The sequence below is a fragment of the Macaca thibetana genome, chromosome 1 (assembly GCF_024542745.1).
Source record: "Macaca thibetana thibetana isolate TM-01 chromosome 1, ASM2454274v1, whole genome shotgun sequence".
NCBI classification, from domain to species: domain Eukaryota; kingdom Metazoa; phylum Chordata; class Mammalia; order Primates; family Cercopithecidae; genus Macaca; species Macaca thibetana.
In genome coordinates this window covers 137,984,281-137,997,747 of record NC_065578.1, presented here as the reverse complement: position 1 = coordinate 137,997,747, position 13,467 = coordinate 137,984,281, and the positions used below count along the sequence as shown (strand labels likewise).

The 13,467-nt window shown below is 37.8% G+C and overlaps 1 protein-coding gene across 7 annotated transcripts in view; it reads left to right on the top strand.

The window, feature by feature from the left end:
• The window catches only part of DNAH14 (dynein axonemal heavy chain 14), a 506,458-nt gene that overhangs the window by 265,338 nt on the left and 227,653 nt on the right, over window positions 1-13,467 (top strand). The window lies entirely within an intron of this gene.

Genomic DNA, 13,467 nt, shown 5'->3' with positions numbered 1-13,467 from the left:
CCACCCGCTTCAGCCTCCCAAAGTGCTGGGATTACAGGCATGAGCCACTGCACCCGGCCCCTTTGTCCAATTTTTAATTGGGTTATTTGTTTTCTTGCTGTCAAGTTGTTTGAGTTCCTTATAGATTTTGAATACTAACTCCTTATTAGACATATGGTTTGGAAATACTTTTTCCCATTTCATGGGTTGCCTCTTCACTCTGATGTTTGCTATGCAGAAGCTTTTTAATTATGTATCCCATTTGTCTATTTTTGCTTTTGTTGCTTATGCTTTTGAGGTCACATCCAAAAAATTGCCCAGACAAATGTCATGGAGCTTTTCCTGTATGTTTTCTTCTGGCAGTTTTATAGAGTCAGGAATTACATTTAAGTCTTTAATCTCTTTTCAGATGGTTTTTGTGTAGATGCAAATTGAATTCAATTTCATTATTCTGCATGTATACAGTTTTCCCATGTCATTTATTGAAGATGCTATCCTTTCCCCATTGAGTATTCTTGGCACCTTTGTTGAAGACCAATTGACTATTAATATGTGGGGTTTTTTTTTCTTTTTAATTGGGTGATTTTATTTTAAGATTTATTTGTAAGTGTAAGTGTCCAAGGGTTTGAGAGAATCTGGGCAGAAAATCATAGTGCTTTAGAGTTCTAAAATATTGTAAGTAAACTTTAGAACAAATCTAAATTGTAATCATAACAAGCACTGACACAGAATAGAGTCCAGAAACATATGCAAATATAAAAAGAAATTTGATAATACACCTAAAGTAATATTTCTAATCAGTAAGGAAAGCTTTGCATATTTAATCCTCTCTAAAGTTTGCTATTTTCCTATGTGAAAACATAGACTCCTATCTCTTCCTTAGGCAGAAATAAAATTCCAGATTAGTGGACAATCTAAATGTACAAATAAAATTATAGACATACCATAATATTTAAGGGCATGTTCTCAGGAAGTCCTTATCTAAGACTGGACACCCAGAAATCATAAATAAAAAATAAAAGTATTTGACTATAAATATATATGAAATTTTTTGCAATAGTTACAACAAACAAAGTTAAAGCAAACCACAATCAAGAAAAAAATATTTACAAAACTGGCAGACCATGAGTTAATGTCCCTAACATGAAAAAAGAACTTCAAAAATGAATAAGGGGGAGAGAGCCAAGAAGGATGACTAGATGCAGCAAGGAAGAACGTCTCCCACTGAGAGAAGAGAACATAGAGTACACTCTGAGCAGCTCTTCAGAGAGAAGACATTGAGGGTGGACAGGGGAAGGGCACAGACTCTGGGCTGAAGTGAGAGGAAGCTGGAAACCCTGCATGGGGCAGCTGAGCACTGAGACTGGCCTTAGTGTCCACTGTGTAAGGGGTGAGTTGAACAGGCCGTCTTCAAGAGACCCATCTCACAAGCAATGACACGCATATGCCAAAAGTAAAGAGGTAGAGAGAAGTCTACCAAGAAATGGAAAACAAGAAAAACCAGGGATTGCTATTCTAATTTCAGACAAAACCAACTTTAAAACAACAATGATCAAAAAAAGAAAGAAAAATATTACATAATAGTAAAGGGTTCAATTCAACAAGAAGACTTAAGTATCCTAAATATATATGCCCCTAACACAGGAGCACCCAGATTTCTAAAACAAGTTCTTAGAGACCTATGAGGAGAGTTAGATAACCACACAATAATAGTGGGAGACTTCAACAACGCACTGACAGTATTAGATTATTCATGCAGAAAACTAACAAAGATATTTGGAGCTGGAACTTGACACTTGACCAAATACATCTAATGGATATCTGCAGAACTCTCCACTCAGAACAGAGTGTACATTATTCTCATATGCTTGTGCCACAAAAAGCTAAAATCAACCACAAAATCAACCATAAAATTATTCTCTGCAAATTCAACAAAACTGAAATAATAACCACCCTCTTGGACCACAGCACAATAAAAACAGAAACCAATACTAAGAAGATTCCTCCAAACTATACAATTACATGGAAATTAAACAACCTGCTCCAGAATGACAATTAAACTAAGGCAGAAATCAATACATTTTTTAAACTAATGAGAACAAAGATAAGACATACCAAAATCTCTGAAACACAGATAAAGCGTGTTAAGAGGAAAGTTTATAGCACTGAACACCAACATTAAAAAGTCAGAAAGCTCTCAAATTAACAAACTAACATCATTCCTAGAGGAACTAGAAACACAAGAGCAAACCAACCCCAAGGCCAGCAGAAGAAAAGAGATAACCAACATCAGAGCTGAGCTGAAGGAAATAGAGATGAGGGAAAAAAAAAAAAAAAAGCAATAAAACCAGGAGCTGATTCTTTGAAACAATAAATAAGATTGATAGACCACTAGCTAGACTAATAAAGAAGAAAGAGAGAAGATCCAAGTAAACACAATCAGAAATGACAACAGAGACATTATACCTCACCGCTCAGAAATACAAAAAACCATCAGAGACTATTATGAACACTTCTATGCACACAAACTAGAAAACCTAGAAGAAATGAATACATCCTGGAAACATACAACCTCCCAAGATTGACCCAGGAAGAAACTGAATCCCTCAAGAGACCAATAATGAGTTCCAAAATTGAATCATTAATAAAAAGCCTACCAACCAGAAAAGGCTGTGGACCAGATGGATTCACAGTTGAATTCTATCAGCTGTATGAAGATGAGCTGGTACCAATACTACTGAAACTATTTCAGAAATTTGAGGAAGAGAGACTCCTTCCTAACTCATTCCGTGAGGCCAGCATCATTCCGATATCAAAATCTGGCAGAAGCACAGAAGATGGAAAACTTAAGGCCAATATTCTTGATGATCATAGATGCAGAAATTATCAATAAAATAATAGCAAATTAAATTCAGCAGCACATCAAAAAGCTAATCCACCTTGATCAAGTAGGCTTTATCCCTGGCATGCAAGGCTTGTTCAAAATACACAAATTAATAAATGTGATTTATCGCATAAACCAAATTTAAAACAAACACCACATGATTATTTCAATAAATGCAGAAAAGGCTTTTGACAAAATTCAACATCCCTTCATGCTAAACACCTTTAACAAGCTAGGCACTGAAGGAACATACCTTAAAATAATAAGAGCCATCTATGACATACCCACAGCCAACATCATACTGAATGGGGAAAAGCTGGAAGCATTCCACTTCGGAACCAGAACAACACAAGGATGCCCACTATCACCATGCCTATTCAGCATAGTATTGCAATTCCTATCCAGAGCAATCAGGCAATAGAAGGAAATAAATGACATCCAGATAAAAGAGAGGAAGTTAAACTATCTCTATTTGCAGATAGTATGATTCTATACCTAGAAAACCCCATAGTCTCTGCCCAAATCTCCTAAATCTCATAAACAACTTCAGCAAAGTTTCAGGGTATAAAATCAAGGCACAAAAATTAGTAGCATTTGTATACACCAATAATGTCCAAGCTGAGAGCCAAATCAAGAACACAATCTCATTCACTATAGCCACAAAAAAGTAAAATACCCAGGAATACATCTAACCAAGGAGGTGAAAGATGTCTATAATGAGAATAACAAAACAGTACTGAAAGATATCAGAGATGACACAAACAAATGGAAAAACATTCCATGGTCATGGATTGGAAGATTCGATATTGTTAAAATGGCCATACTGCCCAAAGCAATTACAGACTTAATGCTATTCCTATCAGTTACCAGTGACATTTTCCACAGAATTAGAAAAACTTATTATAAAACTCTTAGGAAACAAAAAAGAGCTGAATAGCCATAGCAATCCTAAGCAAAAAGAATGAAGCTGAAGGCATCATGGTACCCAATTTCAAACTATACTACAAGGCTACAGTAACTAAAACAACATGATACTTATACAAATGCAGACACATAGACAAATAGAGCAGAATAGCTCAGAAATAATGCTGCACACCTACAATCTCTGATCTTTGACAAGTTGACAAAAAGTTGCCAATGTTTGAAAAAATAAGTAGTGGGGTAAGGACTTCCTGTTCAATACATGATGTTGGAATACCTGGCTAGACGTTTGCAGAAGATTGAAACTGGACCCCTTCCTTTCACGATATACAAAAATCAACTCAAGATAGATTAATGATTTACATGTAAAACCTGAAACTATAGAAGAAACCTAGGAAAACCATTCTGTGCATGTGCCTGGGCAAAGATTTCATGATGAAGACACCAAAAGCAATTGCAGTGAAACAAAAATTGACAAATGCAACCTAATTAAAGAGCTTCTGCACAGAAAGAAAAGGGCTATCAATAGAATAAACAGATAACCTATAGAATGGGAGAAAATATTTGCAAACTGTGTATCTGATAAAGGTCTAATATCTGGAATCCATAAGAAACTTAAACAAATTGGCAAGAAAAAAACATCCCCACTAATAAGTGGGCAAAGGATATGAACAGACACTTCTCCAAAGAAGATATACATTGAGCCAATAAGCATATGAAAAAATGCTCATCATCACTAATGATTAGAAAAATGCAAATGAAAATCACAATGAGATACCATCTCACAACAGTCAGAATGGCTATTACAAGAAGTTAAAAAATAACAGATGCTAGCGAGGTCATGGAGAAAAGGGAACATTTATACACTGCTGGTGGGAATGTAAATTAGTTCAGCCACTGTGGAAAGCACAGTGATTTGGTGATTTCTCAAAGAACTTAGAACTACCATTCAACCCAGCAATCCCATTTTTGGGCATATATACCCAAATTAACATAAATTATTCTACCATAAAGACACGTGCATACATATGTTCATTACAGCACTATACAGAATAGCAAAGACATGGAATTAACCTAGATGCCCATCAATGGTAGACTGGATAAAGAAAATGTGGTACATATACAGCATAGAATACTATAAAGTTGTAAGAATGAGATCATGATCTTTGCAGCTATATGGATGGAGCTGGAGGCCATTATCCTAAGCGAACTAACTGAGGAACAGAAAATCAAATACTACATGTTATTGCTAATAAGTGAAAGTTAAACATTGACTACACACGGACACAAAGATGGGAACAATAGACACTGGGGCTTACTTGAGGGTGGAGGATGGCAGGATGGAGAGGATCAAAAAACTACCTATTGGATACTATGCTTATTACCTGGGTAAAAATCTGTATACCAAACCCCCGAGGCACACAATTTATCTATATAACGAACCTGCACATGTACCCCTGAATCTAAAATAAAAGTTAGGAAAAATCAATAAGGAGCTATCAACTAAGTAAATAAGGAAAAGCTATAAATAGAAAATTGATAGAAAAATTACAGTTGTCATTAAATATGTGAATATGTGAAAAGATGCTCAATCCAGCTATTATTCAAAAAAAAGTTACAACAATGATAGGCACTTTTTCTTCTCATCAGGTTTTCAAGCCTTAATAATATTAATAATGAATACTTTCAGTGTTAGCAAGGATATGGAGAATGATGCATTCTTACACCTTGTTGGTGGGAGTGTTATTGCCACACACTTTTGTAAAGTAATCTAATGGAATTTATTAAAAAATAAAATATGTATAACTTTGGACCCACAGTCTAACATTGTTTAAAAACTTATTTATTTATTTATTTATTTATTTATTTTTATTTCCATAGGTTATTGGGGAACAGGTGGTGTTTGGTTTCATGAGTAAGTTCCTTAGTGGTGATTTGTGAGATTTTGCTGAACCCATCACCTGAGCAGTATACACTGCACACAATTTGTAGTCTTTTGCCCCTCACCCCCTTCCTACCCTTTCCCCCGGGTCCCCAAAGTCCATTGTGTCACTCTTATACCTTTGCATCCTCATAGCTTAGCTCCCCCTTATAAGTGAGAGCATATGATGTTTGGTTTTCCATTACTGAGTTACTTCACTTAGAATAATAGTCTCCAATCTCATGCAGACCTCTGCAAACACCATTAATTCATTTTTATGGCTGTAGTATTCCATAGTATACATGTATATACAACAGTTTAGTTATCCACTCGTTGATTGATGGGTATTTGGGTTGGTTTCATGTTTTTGCAATTGTGAATTGGGCTGCCATGAATATATGTGTGCAAGTACCTTTTTCATGTAATGACTTCTCTTCCTCTGGGTAAATACCCAGTAGTGGGATTGCTGGATCAAATGGTAGTTCTACTTTTAGTTCTCTAAGAAATCTCCACAGTGCTTTCCATAGTGGTTGTACTAGTTTACATTCCCACCAGCGGTGTAGAAATGTTCCCTGTTCACCACATCCACACCAACGTCTATTTTTTGATTTTTTGATTTTTTGATTATGGCCATTCTTGCAGGAGTACAGTGATATTGTATTGTGATTTTTATTTGCATTTCCCTGATAATTAGTGATGTTCAGCATTTTTTCATGTTTGTTGGCTGTTTGTATATCTTCTTTTGAGAATTGTCTATTCATGTCTTTAGCCCACTTTTTGATGGGATTGTTTGTTTTCTTCTTGCTAATTTAATAGTATTGTTTGTTTGTTTTTTCTTGCTAATTCACTTGAATTTGTTGTAGATTCTGGATATTAGTCCTTCATCAAATGTATAGAGCATGAAGATTTTCTCCCACTCTGTGTGTTGTCTGTTTAATCTGCTGACCGTTCTTTTGCTGTGCAAAGTTCTTCAGTTTAATTAAATCCCAGCTATTTATCTTTGTTTTTGTTGCATTTGTTTTGGGGTTCTTGGTCATGAAATCCTTGCCTAAGCCAATGTCTAGAAGGGTTTTTCCAATGATATTTTCTAGAATTTTTATAGTTTCAGGTCTTAGATTTAAGTCCTTGATTCATCTTGAGTTGATTTTTATATAGGGTGAGAGATGAGAATCCAGTTTCATTCTCCTACATGTGGCTTGCCAATTATCCCAGCACCATTTGTTGAGTAAGGTTTCCCACTTTATGTTTCTATTTGTTTTGTCAAATATCAGTTGACTCTAAGTATTTGGCTTTATTTCTGGGTTCTCTATTCTTTTCTATTGGTCTATGTGCATATTTTTATACCAGTACCATGCTGTTTTGGTGACTATGGCCTTATAGTATAGTCTGAAATCAAGTAATATGATGCCTCCAGATTTGTTCTTTTTGCTTAGTCTTGCTTTGGCTATGCAGGCTCTTTTTTGGTTCCTTATGAATTTGAGGATTGTTCTTTCTAGTTCTGTGAAGAATGATGGTGGTATTTTGATGGAAATGGTGTTGAATTTGTAGAATGCTTTTTTTGGCAGTATGGTCATTTTTACAATATTGATTCTTCCCATCCATGAGCATGGAATGTGTTTCCATTTGTTTGTGTTGTCTGTGATTTCTTTCTGCAGTGTTTTGTAGTTTTTCTTGTCTTTCACCTCCTTGGTTAGGTATATTCCTAAGTATTTTATTTTTTTTGCAGCTATTGTAAAAGGTGTTGAGTTCTTGATTTGAGTCTCAGCTTGGTCACTGTTGGTGTATAGAAGATCTACTGATTTGTGTGCATTAATTCTGTATTTAGAAACTTTGCTGAATACTTTTATCATTTCTAGGAGCATTCTGGAGGAGTCTTTAGGGTTTTCTAGGTAAACAATCCTGTCATCAGCAAACAGTGACAGTTTGACTTACTCTTTACTGATTTGGATGCCTTCTATTTCTTTGTCTTGTCTGATTGCTCTGGCTAGGATTTTCAGTACTATATTGAAGAGAAGTGGTGACAGTGGGCATCCTTGTCTAGTTCCAGTTCTCAGAAGGAATGCTTTCAACTTTTTCCCGTTCAGTATTATATTGGCTGTGGGTTTTTCTTAGATGGCTTTTATTACATTGAGATATGTCCCTTGTGTGCCTTTTTTTTTTTTTTTTTTTTTTTTTTTTTTTTGAGATGGAGTCTCACTCTGTTGCCCAGGCTGGAGTGCAGTGGTGCGATCTTGGCTCACTGCAAGCTCCACCTCCCAGGTTCACACCATTCTCCTGCCTCAGCCTCCTGAGTAGCTAGGACTACAGGCACCCACCACCATGCCTGGCTAATTTTTTGTATTTTTTAATAGTGACAAGTTTTCACCATGTTAGCCAGGATGGTCTCAATCTCCTGACCTCATGATCCGCCCACCTCAGCCTCCCAAAGTGCTGGGATTACAGACATGAGCCACTGTGGCCGGCCCTTTGTATGCCAATTTTGCTGAGAGTTTTAATCATAAAGCAATGCTGGATTTTGTTTAATGCTTTTTCTTCATCTATTGAGATGATCGTGTGATTTTTTTTAATTCTGTTTATGTGGTGTATCACATTTATCGACTTGCATATGTTAAATCATCCCTGCATCCCTGAAACCCACTGATCGTGGTAGATTACCTTTTGGATATGTTTGGATTCAGTTAGCTAGTATTTTGTTAAGGATTTTTGCATCTATGTTCATCAGGGATATTGGTCTGTAGTTTTCTTTTTTGGTTATGTCCTTTCCTGGTTTTGGTATTAGGATGATACTGGCTTCATAGAATGATTTAGGGAGGATTCCCTTTTTCTCTATCTTGTGGAATAGTGTCAATAAGGTTGGTACCAACTCTTCTTTGAACGTCTGGTAGAATTCTGCCGTGAATCTGTCTGGTCCTGGACTTTTTTTGTTGGTTATTTTTTCTATTACCATTTTATTCTCACTGTTTGTTATTGGTCTGTACAGGGTATCTAATTCTTCCTTATTTAGGCTAAGAGGGTTGTATCTTTCCAGGAATTTATCCATCTCCTCTAGGTTTTCTAGTTTATGCACATAAAAGTGTTCATAGTGATCTTTTGTGTTTCTGTGGTGTCAGTTTTAATATCCACTGTTTCATTTCCAATTGAGCTTATTTGGATTTGGATTTTCTGTCTTCTTTTCTTGGTTAATCTTTCTAATGGTCTATCAATTTTATTTTTTCAGAGAGCCAGCTTTTTGTTTTACTTATCTTTTGTATATGTTTTTGTTTCAATTTCATTTGGTTCTGCTCTGATCTTGGTTATTTTCTTTCTTCTGCTAGGTTTGGGTTTGGTTTGTTCTTGTTTCTCTAGTTTTTGAAGTGTGACCTTAGAATGTCAGTTTGTGCTCTTTCAGTCTTTATGATGTAAGTGTTTAGGGCATGAACTTTCCTCTTAGCACTGCCTTTGCTGTATCCCAGAGGTTCTGATAGGTTGTGTCACTATTGTCGTTCAGTTCAAAGAATTTTTAAATTTCCATCTTGATTTCATTTTGACCCAGTTATCATTCAGGAACAGGTTAGTTTCCATATATTTGCATAGTTTTAGAGGTTCCTTTTGAAGTTGATTTCCAGTTTTATTCCACTGTGGTCTGAGAGAGTGCTTGATATAATTTCATTTTCTTAAATTTGTTGAGACTTGTTTTGTGGCCTATCATATTGCCTATCTTGCAGAAATTTCCATGCACTGATGAATAGAATGTATATTCTGTGGTTGTTGAGTAGAATGTGCTGTAAATATCTGTTAAGTCCATTTATTACAGGGTATAGTTTAAGTTCATTGTTTCTTTGTTGACTTTCTGTCTGATGACCTCTCTAGTGCTGTCAGTGGAGTATTGAAGTCCCCCACTATCATTGTGTTGTTGTCTATCTGATTTCTTAGGTCTATTATTAATTATTTTATAAATTTGGGAGCTCCACTTTTAGGCACATATATACTTAAGATTGTGATATTTTCCTGTTGGACAAGGCCTTTTATCATTATATAATGTCTCTCTGTCTTTTTTAACTGCTGTTGCTTTAAAGTTTGTTTTGTCTGATATAAGAATAGCTACTCCTGCTCATTTTGTGGGTCCATTTGCATGGAATGTCTTTTTCCACCTCTTTACCTTAAGTTTATGTGAGTCATTGTGTGTTAGGTGAGTCTCTGGAAGGCAGCAGATTGTTGGTGAATTCTTACCCATTCTGCAATTCTGTATCTTTTAAGTGGAGCATTTAGGCCATTTACATTCAATGTTAGTATTGAGTTATGAGGTACCATTCCAGTCATCATGCTATTTGTTGCCTGTATACTTGGTTTTTCATTTTTTTGGTTTTTTCAATTGTATTTTTTTATAGGTTCTGTGAGATTTATGCTTTAAAGAGGTTCTGTTTTGATGTGTTTCCAGGATTTGTTTCAAGATTTAGAGCTCCTTTTAGCAGTTCTTGTAGTGCTGGCTTGGTAGTGGTGAATTCTCTCAGCATTTGTTTGTCTGAAAAAGACTGTATCTTTCCTTCATTTATGAAGCTTAGTTTCACTGGATACAAAATTCTTGGCTGATAATTGTTTTGTTTAAGGAGGCTGAAAATAGGGCCCCAATTCCTTCTAGCTTGCAGGGTTTCTGCTGAGAAATCTGCTGTTAATCTGATAGGTTTTCCTTTATAGGTTACCTGATTCTTTTGCCTCACAGCTCTTAAGATCCTTTCCTTTGTCTTAACTTTAGATATCCTGATGACAGTGTGCCTAGGCGATGATCTTTTTGCAATGAATTTCCCAGGTGTTCATTGAGCTTCTTGTATTTAGATGTCTAGGTCTCTAGCAACGCTGGTGAAGTTTTCCTCAGTTATTCCCCCAAATATCCAAACTTTTAGATTTCTCTTCTTCCTCAAGAATGCCAATTATTCTTAGGTTTGGTCATTTAACATAATCCCAGACTTCTTGCAGTCTTTGTTTATATTTTCTTATTATTATTATAATTTTGTCTTTGTTGGATTGGGTTAATTTGAAAACCTTGTCTTCAAAGTCTGAAGTTCTCCCTTCTGCTTGTTCAATTCTGTTGCTGAGACTTTTCAGAGAATTTTGCATTTCTATAAGGGCATCCACTGTTTCCTGAAGTTTTGATTGTTTTTTATTTATGCTATCTATTTCATTAAAAATGTATCCCCTCATTTCTTATATTATTATTTGACTTCCTTAAATTGGGCTTCACCTTTCTCTGATGCCTCCCTGATTAGCTTAACAACTAACCTGCTGAATTCTTTTTCAGGTAAATCAGGGATTTCTTCTTGGTTTAGATTCATTGCTGGTGAGCTAGTGTGGTTTTTGGGGGCTGCTAAAGAACCTTGTTTTCTCATACTAACAGAGTTGGTTTTGTGGTTCCTTCTCATTTGGGTAGCCTCTGTCAGAGGGAAGGTCTAGGACTCAAGGCTGTTATTCATATTCTTTTGTTCCACAGGGTGTTCCCTTGATGTAGGACTCTCCCCCTTTTCCTAGGGATGTGGCTTGCTGAGAGCCGAGCTGTAGAGATTGTTATCTCTTTTCTGAGTCTAGACACCCAGAAAGTCTACCAGGCTCCAGGCTGGTACTGGGGGTTGTCTGCATAGAGTCCTGTGATGTGAACCATCTATGGGTCTCTCAGCCATGGATACCAGCACCTGCTTCAGTGGAAGTGGCAGGGGGATAAAATGGACTCTATTTAATGCATTATTTTTGTGCTTGTTGGCCTCCTGCCAGGAGGTGGCCCGCCCTTCCTTCCTTCCTTCCTTTCTTTCTCTTTCTTTCTTTTCTTTTCTTTCTTTCTCTATCTCTTTCTTTCTTTCTTTCTTTCTTTCTTTCTTTCTTTCTCTTCCTTCCTTCCTTCCTTCCTTCTTTCCTTTTCTTTTCTTTCTTGTTTTTCAGACTAAGTCTTGCTCTCGTCCCCCAGGCTGGAGTGCAATGGTGCAATCTTGGCTCACTGCAACCTCCGCCTCCCAGGTTCAAGCGATTCTCCTGCCTCGGCCTCCCGAGTAGCTGGATTACAGGTGCCTGCCACGACGCTTGGCTAATTTTTGTATTTTTAGTAGAGATGGGGTTTCACCATGTTGGCCAGGCTGGTCTCAAACTCCTGGCCTCAGGTGATCCACCTGCCTCAGCCTCCCAAAGTGCTGGGATTATAGGTGTGAGCCACTGTGCCTGGCCTAGGGGGTGGCACTTTCAAGAAAGCATCAATTGTGGTAGTATGGGGAGGAACAGGCAGTGGGCAGGCCCTAGAACTCCCAAGAGTATATGCCCTTCATCTTCAGCTACCAGGGTGGGTAGGGAAGGACCATTAGGTGGGGACAAGGCTAGGCATGTCTGAGCTCAGACTCTCCTTGGGCAGGTCTTGCTGTGGCTTCTGTGGGGGATAGGGGTATGGTTCCCAGGTCAATGGAGTTATGTTCCTAGGAGGATTGTGGCTGCCTCTACTGTGTCATGCAGGTTGTCAGGGAAGTAGGGGAAAGCCAGCAGTCACAGGCCTCACCCAGCTCCCACACAACCCAAAAGGCTAGTCTCACTCCCACTGTGTCCCCCCAGTAGCACCGGGTCTGTTTCCAGGCAGTGGGTGAGCAGGACTGAGAACTTGTCCCGGCTGCCCATCTCCCAGCTGCAAAGGCAAGTAGGGTTTTCGCGCTTCCTCCGCCTATGGAGTCTGCACACTGGATTCACGCCTTTCCCTGAGTTCTGACCCAGAGACTTCTCGATCAGTTCAAATTGTTACAGAGTTCAGCTAGAGGTGTTCTTCTCCCTGTGGCCTTTTCCCAATGCCTCTGTCAGCCCCCCCACAAGGACCCCTGTGAGGCAAGGCAGAAATTGCTTGCTAGGGAACCCAGTGAGCCCACAGGGCTTTTCCTGCTGCTTCCTCTACCCCTGTATTTCGCTCAGCTCTCTAAGTTGACTAAGTTCCAGGTAAGGTTCACACAACTCATGCAGATCTTTTTTCATGATCTAGACCTTCAGGTTCCCTAGTGAGGGTGTGTGTTTGGGGGCGGACGATCCCCCTTTGCAACACTTCCACAGTTTGGGCACTCTCAGTATTTCGGCTGTCTCCCCAGTCCTGCAGGAGCAATCCACTTTCTTTTGAAGGTCTGTGGGTTCTCTCGGCTTTCCTGATTTATTCTTGCAGTCATTCTGGAGCAAAAGTTCATAATGTGAGCCTCCACATACTTCTGCAATCTAGTCCTGCCTCCATCTGCCATGATCTCTGCAAGTCAAAACAATCTATTTAGAGAAAGAAATGCACTAGAGCATAATGATGTATATCCAAGCATAATAATTACTTTTGAAATAGGAATAATAATTGGAAATAGCCTAGGACTTGCTTACTTTGTGATGAGTCTGGAAATTAGTAGGAACTGATTACTATTTGCTGTATTCCTAGGACCGGGTTGAAACACGAGCACCTTTGTCTCTCATTAGAACCTACACTGTGCCCCCAGCATAGCTCTATTGTTTGGTTTTCTCTCCGACTACTGTTGATGGTTAAGGAAACCAGTGCCAATAATTTAGATGCTGATGATATATTACTCAGCTCTTTTAGAGAGATGAATAATTAAACCTCCCCATCTCAACATAAAAAGGAGTTAATATGTTAATATACATACATCAGAATGTATCAAAGGTTGGTGTAAAAATAACGTGTATTAGAATAACTCGAGATCATTTAATGTTCATTAAAAGTGAAAAATTCTGGGCTTCATCCCAAAACTATTCAATTAGAATCTCCAAGGATGAGGTG